The sequence below is a fragment of the Choloepus didactylus genome, chromosome 7 (assembly GCF_015220235.1).
Source record: "Choloepus didactylus isolate mChoDid1 chromosome 7, mChoDid1.pri, whole genome shotgun sequence".
In the NCBI taxonomy this organism is placed as follows: Eukaryota; Metazoa; Chordata; class Mammalia; order Pilosa; family Megalonychidae; genus Choloepus; species Choloepus didactylus.
The window spans coordinates 119,539,345-119,552,016 of NC_051313.1; the positions used below are offsets into that span (position 1 = coordinate 119,539,345).

At 34.6% G+C, this 12,672-nt stretch overlaps 1 protein-coding gene across 1 annotated transcript in view; it reads left to right on the forward strand.

Annotated features, from left to right (window-relative positions):
• Positions 1–4,767: 4,767 nt before the first annotated feature.
• Positions 4,768–12,672, forward strand: part of LOC119539878 (spore wall protein 2-like) — a 58,948-nt gene continuing 51,043 nt past the window's right edge. Inside the window, exon 1 of the mRNA XM_037843724.1 lies at positions 4,768–4,782. The gene's annotated coding sequence lies outside the window, so the exon portion shown is untranslated. The remainder of the gene's footprint in view (positions 4,783–12,672) is intronic.

Below are 12,672 nucleotides of genomic sequence, written 5' to 3' on the forward strand. Positions count from 1 at the left end.
AGACTTGGAAAAGCTAGTTATCAAATTTATTTGGAAAGGGAAGATGCCTCGAATTGCTAAAGACACTCTAAAAAAGAAAAACGAAGTGGGAGGACTTACACTCCCTGACTTTGAAGCTGATTATAAAGCCACACTTGCCAAAACAGCATGGTACTGGCACAAAGATAGACATATAGATCAATGGAATCGAATTGAGAATTCAGATAGACCCTCAGATCTATGGCCGACTGATCTTTGATAAGGCCCCCAAAGTCACTGAACTGAGTCATAATGGTCTTTTCAACAAATGGGGCTGGGAGAGTTGGATATCCATATCCAAAAGAATGAAGAGGACCCCTACCTCACACCCTACACAAAAATTAACTCAAAATGGACCAAAGATCTCAATATAAAAGAAAGTACCATAAAACTAGAAGATAATGTAGGAAAACATCTTCAAGACCTTGTATTAGGCGGCCACTTCCTAGACTTTACACCCAAAGCACAAGCAACAAAAGAAAAAATAGATAAATGGGAACTCCTCAAGCTTAGAAGTTTCTGCACCTCAAAGGAATTTCTCAAAAAGGTAAAAAGGCAGCCAACTCAATGGGAAAAAATTTTTGGAAACCATGTATCTGACAAAAGACTGATATCCTGCATATATAAAGAAATCCTACAACTCAATGATAATAGTACAGACGGCCCAATTATAAAATGGGCAAAAGATATGAAAAGACAGTTCTCTGAAGAGGAAATACAAATGGCCAAGAAACACATGAAAAAATGTTCAGCTTCACTAGCTATTAGAGAGATGCAAATTAAGACCACAATGAGATACCATCTAACACCGATTAGAATGGCTGCCATTAAACAAACAGGAAACTACAAATGCTGGAGGGGATGTGGAGAAATTGGAACTCTTATTCATTGTTGGTGGGACTGTATAATGGTTCAGCCACTCTGGAAGTCAGTCTGGCAGTTCCTTAGAAAACTAGATATAGAGTTACCATTCGATCCAGCGATTGCACTTCTCGGTATATACCCAGAAGATCGGAAAGCAGTGACACGAACAGATATCTGCACGCCAATGTTCATAGCAGCATTATTCACAATTGCCAAGAGATGGAAACAACCCAAATGTCCTTCAACAGATGAGTGGATAAATAAAATGTGGTATATACACACGATGGAATACTACACGGCAGTAAGAAGAACGATCTCGTGAAACATATGACAACATGGATGAACCTTGAAGACATAATGCTAAGCGAAATAAGCCAGGCACAAAAAGAGAAATATTATATGCTACCACTAATGTGAACATTGAAAAATGTAAAACAAATGGTTTATAATGTAGAATATAGGGGAACTAGTGATAGAGAGCAATTGAGGAAGGGGGAATGATAACCCAATAAGAACAGATAAGCTATCATGGGTAAATTTAATGTTCTGGGAATGCCCAGGAAAGACTATGGTCTATTAATTTCTGATGGATATAGTAGGAACAAGTTCACAGAAATGTTGCTATATTAGGTAACTTTCTTGGGGTAAAGTAGGAACATGTTGGAAGTTAAGCAGTTATCTTAGGTTAGTTGTCTTTTTCTTACTCCCTTGTTATGGTCTCTTTGAAATGTTCTTTTATTGTATGTTTGTTTTCTTTTTAACTTTTTTTTCATACAGTTGATTTAAAAAAGAAGGGAAAGTTAAAAAAAAAAAAAGAAAAACAAGGAAAAAGAGAAATATTATATGCTACCACTAATGTGAACATTGAAAAATGTAAAACAAATGGTTTATAATGTAGAATATAGGGGAACTAGTGATAGAGAGCAATTGAGGAAGGGGGAATGATAACCCAATAAGAACAGATAAGCTGTCATGGGTAAATTTAATGTTCTGGGAATGCCCAGGAAAGACTATGGTCTATTAATTTCTGATGGGTATAGTAGGAACAAGTTCATAGAAATGTTGCTATATTAGGTTACTTTCTTGGGGTAAAGTAGAAACATGTTGGAAGTAAAGTAGTTATCTTAGGTTAGTTGTCTTTTTCTTACACCCTTCTTATGGTTTGTTTGAAATGTTTTTTTATTGTATTTTTTTATATAGTTGATTTAAAAAATATATATACAGAGCCCCCTTCAGCAGCTGGTGGAGAATGCAGAGGTGTTGGGCTTCCCCACCTCAATGGTTGCTGATGTGCTCACAGACATAGGGGACTAGTGGTTTGATGGGTTGAGCCCCCTACCACAGGACTTGCCCTTGGGAAGACCGTTGCTGCAAAGGAGAGGCTAGGCCTCCCTATAATTGTGCCTAAGAGCCTCCTCCTGAATACCGCTTTGTTGCTCAGATGTGGCCCTCTCTCTCTAGCTAAGCCAACTTGGCAGGTGAAATCACTGACCTCCCCCCTACGTAGAATCAGACACCCAGGGGAGTGAATCTCCCTGGCAACATGGAATATGACTCCTGGGGAGGCATGTAGACCCACCATCATGGGATGGAGAACATCTTCTTGACCAAAAGGGGGACGTGAAAGGAAATGAAATAAGCTACAGTGGCAGAGAGATTCCAAAAGAACCAAGAGGTCACTCTGGTGGGCACTTTTACGCACAATATGGACAACCCTTTTTAGGTTCTAGTGAATTGGAGTAGCTAGCAGTAAATACCTGAAACTATCAAACTACACCCCAGAACCCATGAATCCTGAAGACGATTGTATAAAAATGTAGCTTATGAGGGGTGACAATGGGATTGGGAAAGCCATATGGACGACACTCCCCTTTGTCTAGTTTATGGATGGATGAGTAGAAAAATGGGGGAAGGAAAAAAACAAACAAACAAACAAAGGCACCCAGTGTTCTTTTTTACTTTAATCGCTCTTTTTCACTTTAATTATTATTCTTGTTATTTTTGTGTGTGTGGTAACGAAGGTGTCAGGGACTGATTTTGGTGATGAGTGCACAACTATGTAATGGTACTGTGAACAATCGAATATACGCTTTGTTTTGTATGACTGCATGGTATGTGAATATATCTCAATAAAATGAATTTAAAAAAAGAAATTAACAGAAGAAAATGAATATTTAGAAAAATAAATGAGATAATGGATATTACATAGTAGCACTCAACAATTATTGGATATCATTATTTCTACTTCTTAAAAAAAAAACTAATCCAATTTTTAAAATGTGATTGATATGGTGTAACATATTTGAGCCATAACATGCTTGTATAATTGATGTAAATCCATACTTAGCTTTCTATAGAAAAACTGTCAAATATATATATAATTAATTCATACAACAGGAAATGCCAACAGAGATAAAAATATCAAGCTAAATTATTATTAAGGAAATAAAAATTAAAAATACATCTTAAGAACTATCATAAAAAATTAAAAAAGCATTGTCAATGTTTGTGGAGTTTTAAAAAAATAGTTACAATCACATGTTTCTAGGAGAAAATGCTACATACTGTAATAAAATGTAGAAAAAAGCCCAAACACACAACTCTGAAAGAATAGCTAGGCAGAGTGCGGTTGATTAATACAAAATATTATATCGTAATTAGCAGTGACAACTGTGAGGATAGGTAAATTTAGTTAACTAGTTAAATCTAGACTCCACAATGTAATGAAAAGTGAAAAAAATTAAACTTATATGTACGTCATGATCAAAATAGGGAAAAATCATGTCTTTGTAAACTCTGAAAAGCTTATAGTGTTTTGTAAGGTAAAAAAGCAAGGCAATTTTTTAAATTATTGACTGTCAACTGATATTTAAGCCCTTCCTCTAATCTTTGATTACTCAACCAATTAAATATACAATTTGAAATTTTTATGGAAGTACAGTAATTACAATTACAGGAATTATAAATTCCTACAGCAGCTATTTAACTAATTAGAATTACTCCTTAGATTTCCATGTTCTGGTATATCCTTGTTACAACAAATGATAATCTTGTTTTGGGTTGAGAAACTGACATTATTTTTTGGTTAACTTTTTGGAATCAGAATCTGCAGTATCTATTAAAAGGTTTTTTACCTATTTATCAAGTATTGGGTCCAAAAAAGTCCCTCATTGATTGTTTTCAATTCTATATCTGTAGAATAATATGTTTTTCATATTCCATTTCATGACTTCCATTCTAAATAATAGCCCTTCTCTTAAGTAACTAATGAATTTTAGATGGGTTTAAAAAAAAAAAAAAAACACTGATTAACAAAAAGAATTATAAGCTTAACAAAAAAAAAAAACCTATCAACAAAAAAAAGGAGAAGGAATTTCCAAACCAACAAAGTACAGTTGGAAGAGAAGGCAGAGAAAAGAATAGGAAAAGAGACAGTAAAGTGAAAATAAATAAATAAATAAATAAAAGCAACCAAGCTTAAATAAGTTTTTGCCACTGTACTATGTTAAATTTTCTGTAAAGAAAAAATTTTTAATGTATATGAATGACTTATGTACCTCTCAGTTCTATTTAAGAATAACAGTCATTGCTAGGGGCAAATAATAAGCTTTCACTTCAGTCACCAGCATAGACTTCTCACTTGGTACAGATGTTACAGAGGACATACAGAAGATCCCTTCCAGTCCTTGGACTGCAGGTCAGGTACCCAGCATCAAGCACTCCCTTAACCTAGGGCAATAGTTTCTAAGTGAATGATATAAATATTTTAGCGGTTTGTCAGTATCATTTTCCTGTGCCATCATGGAAAAGATTATTGAAAGAGATTATGATGTATGCATAAAGATCAACTGAAAGTATGTTTTTATGTTTTTATTTCAGATGGTACTGTACCACCTACCGGTAAGTTACTTTTCTGTGTGGTAGCTATAAAGTATACTGATGTATTATATGTGTGATAAAGGATTTTACTCACTCTGGATATTTTCATTTACAACTACACAAAAATTAAACATTTTATTGATGTATTGAAAATGTCCTTGAAGTTTAATTACACTGATTTACAGGAACAATGTATTAAGAATAACAATATCAACTGCCTTGACAATAATAAATTAGTGTTTGTACTGAGAAGAAACATGCACCAAAGTATTTAAGGAAATAAAGCAGAATCAGGATCCAGGCAGAGGTTAAGGTAAATAACTCTTTTTTTAAACAAAAGGAAATTATGAGAACAATAAACACATCTAATGCCTAGTATCCTATATGTTGTTGGAAGATTGAACAACAAATAGGGAATAAAAGAATGGCTGTATGTAAGATCCTCCATATTGACACATAATAATGACAAAAACAGAAAAGAGAGAAGGAAATGAGTATCAATAAAAGGTGGTGGTAGTAGTGACATGAGTGGCAGCACCAGCAGTAGAAATAGTAGTGGCGGTAGCAGAGAAGTGGCGGGGAATAAAATCTAAAAAGCAAAGTTTAAAGAAAATAAACTGACGATATAATTTCCAAGTGGGAGAAGAAGTTAAATAAATGCTTCTCTGGACTTCATTCCAACTAGTTTCCAGAGAAACTAGGAGGACGTGTACTAGTAAGTGAAATGATGAGCATGTGAAAAAGAGATCATATGACCTTAGATTTTTTAAATAAGAGGAAAGAGAAAGACTATCATTAGACATATCTACCATTTAGGAAGACAGACTTCAAAAAGTTCAGATAATAAAGTATTATAACTACCATAAATAGTAGAAATAGTCATGAGATAAATGGATATCCATACAGAAGAAAAAATGAAAGAATGTACACCTACTTCATACTATACTCAAGTTTCAATTCCAGTGAATTTTACACTTAGATGTGAAAGGCAAAAGAATAGAGTTTTGAGAAAATAATATAGAAATATATGATCACAGATTTAGGGTACAGAAATTTCTTTTAAAAGACCCAAAATTCATTTAGTATAAAAAAATGATGGGATAAATGTGAAAAAGTTCATAATTAAAAACTTTTCTTCATCAAAAGTCAACATTAAGAGATTGAAAAGGCAAGCACCCAGTAGAAAAGTATATATAAAAGACAGATTAAAAAAAAAAAAAAACAAAAACAAAAAAAAAATGAGATCAGAATATATATAAGGAGTGCCTACAAGTCAATTAGAGAAAGACAGACAACCCAATAGGAAATAAATGTACAAAATGCTTAACAGGCACTTCAGAAGGAAGGCCAATTTATATAAGATGTTAACATGAGAGGAAGCCAGGTAAAGTGTATACAAGAATTCTCTGTACTTTCTTTGCAACCCTATGTATATCAAAAATTATTTCAAAATATTAAGTGTAAGAAAAAAATCAGCCAGCAAGGAATAAAAACACATTGAGATATCACTTTAGAGCTTTTGGCAAAAACTGAAAAAAACTGGATAGAGCCAAGTATTGACAAGGTTATGGAAAATTGAAATACTTATGCACTTCTGATAGGAATCATAATTGGGGTCGACCAATGGTATGCTAGTAAATGGGTAACAACTGGCCCTCCAGAAAAGAAAGTGTATGTGTGTATGTATTTTTAATAAATTGTATTGATATAAAGGATGTGTAGCACACATTTTACAAATAATAATAAAATATGCAATACTTTTTATTAAAGTTTTAAAATGGTCATTATATATGTAAAAATGTGCTCAGCCTCATTAATAATCAAGAAAATGCCAATTAAAAATCATAATAAACTATCAACTAAGAGCACAAGACTTTGAACATACTAGACAAAGACTTTTTAAAAAATGATCCTCAATGTGCACAAGGAGATAAAGGAAAACACAGAGAAAGAACTAAAGGATGAAAATGACATCAACAACATGGTGATATAAGACATCCCCTGGGAAAATCCTCCCCAGACATTCAGTGAATAAAGACAAATCCCACTTGCTTAGAACTCTGGAGGATGGTAGAGACTGGAGAAGGACTCTACAAAGGCTGAATCAAAGAAAAAAATCAGATAGGAAACTTCCATCCCATATCCACGGGTCCCCTTCCCTCCCCATCTGTCGGTCCTGTACAGGTTAGGAGTTGCCCAGAGGCAGCAGCCCAGATTCTCCCCATTTCCCACCAGGGGCACAGACTATAGAGGCTTTCACAGCAATGAGTTAGAACCCCACGCATATCAAGGTGCAGGGATCCAAGTCCACAGAGACCCAGGGCAGAACAGAAGCCACTGGGGAGCGCTGCATACAAAAGGCCCCTGGGGGTGGGGGGAGGGGGAGAGGGAGAGAGAGAGAGAGACCATGCTAGAAATGCAGCTGCAAGAGGCACACTCAATCCAGCAACTGTCAGCTGAACCACCAAAACACAAAACAGACTTTTCTGGAGTGACCTACCTTTCTGAATTGACCCCATCTGGCTCCCTGGGGTGGGATACCCTAACAGGGAAGAAACCAGAGGCAGATAAGCCTCACAGAGAGAAAAGACAGGAGGGTCTCAGAACTGAAAAGTGTAAAGAAAACAAGGCACTGAGCGAAGGGAAGAATTTAAACAAATCATAGAATCTAGGAAGAAAATTTTGCACAGAAACAAACAGAACAGATTAAGATCCCCAGAAAAGGAACAGAGGAAAAGAAGCTTTCTTCTGGAAGTGAAACAACTGCACAAAAAATGCAACCTTAAAAACTGTACCACATATCCAGGGCAAGAATCAGATGAAGAAGAACTGAGAAAATCTGATCAGTTAAACTTGGGCTATTCTAAAGGCCTAGGATAAGTTGGACCAAGCATCAAACAAGAGCCTTAACTTAAAGCCAATCAACAATAGAATCCTAGACAAGAGGAAGAAACTGACCTTTAGAGATAACTTATCAAGATAATGAGATGCCTAGATATAAGCAAAAAATTACAAGCCATACTAAGAAACAGGAAGATATGGTTCAGTTAGGGAACAAATTAAAACTTACAAGGAGACACAGAATTAGGAACAACTAATCAAAGAAGTTTAAACAAACCTCCAAAATCAATTCAAGGAGATGAAGGAAAACATGCACAAAGAGATAAAGGATATTAAGAAGACAATGTGAACATAAAAAGGAACTGTAACCTATAAATTTCCTTTGAAATTTGCTCTATAGTTACTTATTGAATTGTGCTTTGAAAGTCTTCACCTCTCTGTCTGTTCCCTGTATTGCATGATAAGGAAAGAACTGAAACTGTGTAACTGTTAATTCATAACAATTTTTGAAATTACCTATATAACTGCTTGTTGAGCTGTACATTGAAAGTTAACACCTGTATGTATGTTATATTTTACAATAATGGAAATAGCTGAAGTTGTGGATCTGTGACCCATGACATTCTTTGAAATTTTCTCTCTAACTACTTGTTAAATCATACTTTGAATGTTATCAGTGTTATGTATAAATGTTATGTATATCTCTGTTATGTATAGAGATTAAAAATACACTAGATTTTTTCTTTTTCTTTTTATTTCTTTTCTGGAGTAATGAAAATGTTCTAAAATAGATCATTGGGTTCTATGCACAACTATGTGATGATACTGTGAGCCAGTGATTGTATACTTCAGATGGCTTGTATGATGTGTGAATATATCTCAATAAAACTGCATTTTAAAAAAACACACTAGAAGCATACAACAGCAGATTTGAAACAGGCTGAAGAAAGAACCAGTGATCTAGAAGACAAAACAATCAAAATCACAAAGTCAGAAGAACAGATAGAGAAAATAGTTTTTAAAATTGAGCAGTGTCTCAGGGATTTGAGTGATAGCATGGAACAAACAAATATAACACATTGTGGGTGTCCAAGAAGAAGAGAAGGGAAAAGGAGCAGAAAGAATATTTGAGAGAATAATGGCCTAAAATTTCCTAACTCTTATAAAGACATAAATACACATATCCAAGAAGTGCAATATACCCTAAACAGAAAAAAATCCTTATAGACCTACTCTGAGACACATACTAATCAGAATGTTAGATGCCAAAGATAAAGACAGAATTTTGAAAGCAGCAAGAGAAAAGCAATTGGTCACATACAAGGGATCCTTGATAATACTTAGTTCCAATATCTCATCAGAAACTATGGAGGCAAAGACAGTGGTATGATATATTTAAGGTACTGAAAGAGAAAACTGCCAGCCATGAATTCTCTATTTGCGAAAACTGTCCTTCAAAAATGAGGGAGAGTTTAAAATAATCACAGATAAACAGAAACTGAGGGAGTTCAACAAAAGACCTGCCCTACTAGTATTACTAAAGGGATTCCTGCGGGTTGAAAGGAAAAGACAGGAGAGAGTGGCTTGGAGTAGTGTGAAGAAATGATGATTTTCAGTAAAGGTAACTAAAAGGGAAAATGCAAAACACAATAGTATTGTATCCTCAATATACAACTCTACTCTTTAATTCCTATAAGAGTCAGGAAACAATTGAACAAGAAAAAGGCATATTTCCTGATAATGGGCACACAAAATATAAAGTGGTAAAGTGGAACAAAAACAATAAAAAGAAGAGAAACAGAAGGATATGGGAGCAAAGACTGTGTATGCTATGAAGCTAAGGTGGTATCTTTTCAAATTAGTAGGTTATAGATGTAGGTTGTGTACTATTAACTGCAGGGTAACCACAAACAAAGTATTTAAAAATATACAAAAACAGAAATGAGAAAGGGATCAGTCAGATACATCACAAAAGATCAACTATACAGAAAAGGAGGTTGCAATAAAGGAAAAGAGAGAGAAAAAAAAAAGATATAACACATAAAAACCAAAGGACAAAATGGTTGAAGTAAGTACTCCCTTTCTGGTAACACTGAATGTGAATGGATTAAACTCCCCAATCAAAAGATACAGATTGGCAGAATGGATAAAAAAGCATGATCCAACTATATGTTGTTTATAAGTGACTCATCTTAGACACAAAGACACCAATGGTGTGAAAGTGAAAGGTTGGAAAAAGATATCCCAAGGAAATAGTAACCAAAAAGAGTTTGAGTAGCTACACTAATATTCGAAAAAAATAGACTTTTAAGTAAACGTTGTTACAAGAGACAAAGAAGGATATTACATATCAATAAAAGGGGCAATCCACCAAGAAGAAATAACAGTCATAAACATTTGCACCTAACCACCATGCCCCAAAATACATGAGGTAAATACTGGCAAAACTGAAGGGAGAAATACACACCTCTACAATAATTATTGGAGACTTCAATAAACTACATCACTCTTATTAACAGATAGAACATCTAGACAGAAAATCAATAAGGAAACAGAGAACTTGAATAATATGATTAATGAACTAGACCTAACAGACACATACAGAACACTGCACCCCAAAACAGCAGGATACACATTCTTCTCAAGTGAACATGAATCATTCTTCAGGATAGAGCACATGTTGGGTCACAAAACAAATCTCAATAAATTTTAAAAGATTGAAATTTACAAAGCATCTTCTCTGACTGTAATGGAATGGAACTGAAAATCAATAACAGGCAGACAACTGGAAAGTCCACAAATATATGGAATTTAAATAGTCCACTCATAAACAATCAGTTGGTCAAACAAGAAATTACAAGGGAAATCAGTAAATATCTTGAGGCAGATGAAAATGAGAACACAACATATCAAAACTTATGGGATGCAGCAAAGGCAGTGCTGAGAGGGAAATTTATAGCCCTAAATACTTATATTAAAAAAGAAGAGCTAAAATCAAAGACCTAACTGCATAACTTGAAGAACTAGAAAAGGAATAGCAAACTACTCCCAAAGCAGGCAAAAGGAAAGAAATAACAAATATTAGAGCAGAAATAAATGAATATGAGAATAAAAAATAGAGAGAATTATCAAAAAATGTTAATAATATCAACAAACCTTAGCTAGACTGACAAAGAAAAAAAGAGAGAAGATGCAATTAAACAAAATCAGAAATGAGAGGGGGGACATTACAATTGATCCCAAAGAAATAAAAAGGATAATAAGAGGACACTATTAACAACTGTATGCCAACAAATTAGACAACCTGGATGAAATGGAAAAATTTCTAGAAATACATGAACCACCTACACTGACTCTAGAAAAAATAGAAGACCTCAACAGACCAACTACAAGACTGAATCAGTCACCAAAAACCTCCCAATAAAGAAAAGCCCAGGACCAGATGGCTTCACAGGTGAATTCTACCAATCATTCCAAGAATTAATACCAGTCCTGCTCAGACTCTTCCAAAAAAATGAAAAGGTGGGAACATTGGCCTAACTCATCCTATGAAGCCAACATCACCCTCATACCAAAACCAGATAAAGATACTACAAAAAAAGAAAATTACAGATTAATATCCCTTGTGAATATAGATGCAAAATCTTCAATAAAACATTTGCAAACCAAATCAAACAGCACATTAAACAAAGTATATACCATGATCAAGTGAGAAAATCAATTAACATAATATACCATATTAATAGAACAAAAGGAAAGAAACCACAAGATCTCAACTGATGCAGAAAAGGCATTTGACAAAATCCAACAACACTTCTTGATAAAAATACTCAGAAAACTATGAGTATAAGGTGTTTTCATTTGCTAATGCTGCTGAAATGCAATATACCAGAAATGGGCTGGCTTTTAACAATGGAGATTTATTAGCTTACAAGCTTACAGTTCTGAGGCCATGAAAATGTCCAAATCTAGGCATCATCAAGATGATACCATCTTCTAGAAGACAGGCTACCAGTGATCCAGGATGCCTCTGTCACAAGGCAAGGCACAGGGCGGTGTCTGCTGGTCTTTCCCTTCTCTTACAATTTCATTGCTTCCAGCTTCTGGCTTCAGGGGATTCCTTTCTGTTTCTGTGGCTTTCTCTCTCAGCTTGTGTGTCTTTCTCTGTCTTCTGGGTCTTTCTCTCTGTGTCTGAATTTCATCCTTTTATAAAGAACTCCAGTAAGAGGATTAAGACCCACCCTGAATGAGGTGGGTCACATCTCAACTTAAGTTCAGATCCTACTTACCAAAAGATCCTATTTACAATGTGTTCATACCCACAGGAATGGATTAATTTTAAGCATAATTTTCTGGGGTCCATAAAGCCTCCTCACCATCACAAAAGGAAACTTCCTCAGAATGATAAAAGGCATATAAGAAAAACCCACTACCAACATCATACTCACTGGTAAAGACTGAAAGTTTTCCCCCTAGGATCAGGATGAAGAGAAGGATGCCCAGTGTCACCACTTTTAGTCAAACTATACTAGACATTACAGCCAGAACAACTGGGCAAGAAAGAAAAAAAGCATTGAAACTATATAGGAAAAGTAAAGTTATATTTACAGACAACATGCTCCTATATATAGAAAATCCCAAAGAATCCACAAGAAAGCTACTAGAGCTAATAAACAAATTCAGCCAAATGGTGGAGTACAAGATCACCATGCAAAAAATCAGTAGTGTTTCTACACATCAGTAATAAATAATCTGAAGATGAAATCAAGAGCAAAAAACCTTTCTAAGTTAGCAACTAAAAGAATTAAATATTTAGGAATAAATTTAATCAAGGACATAAAGTACATACAAAACTTTTAAACACTGCTGACAGAAATCAAAGTGGAACTAAATAAGTGGGCATTCCATGTTCATGAATCAGAAGACTAAATATTGTTAAGATATCAATTCTACCAGAAGCAATTTATAGATTCAATGTAATCCCAATCAAAATCCCAACAGCCCTCTTTGCAGAAATGGAAAAGTCAATCATCAAATGTATATGAAATGGTGAGGGACCCAGAATAGCCA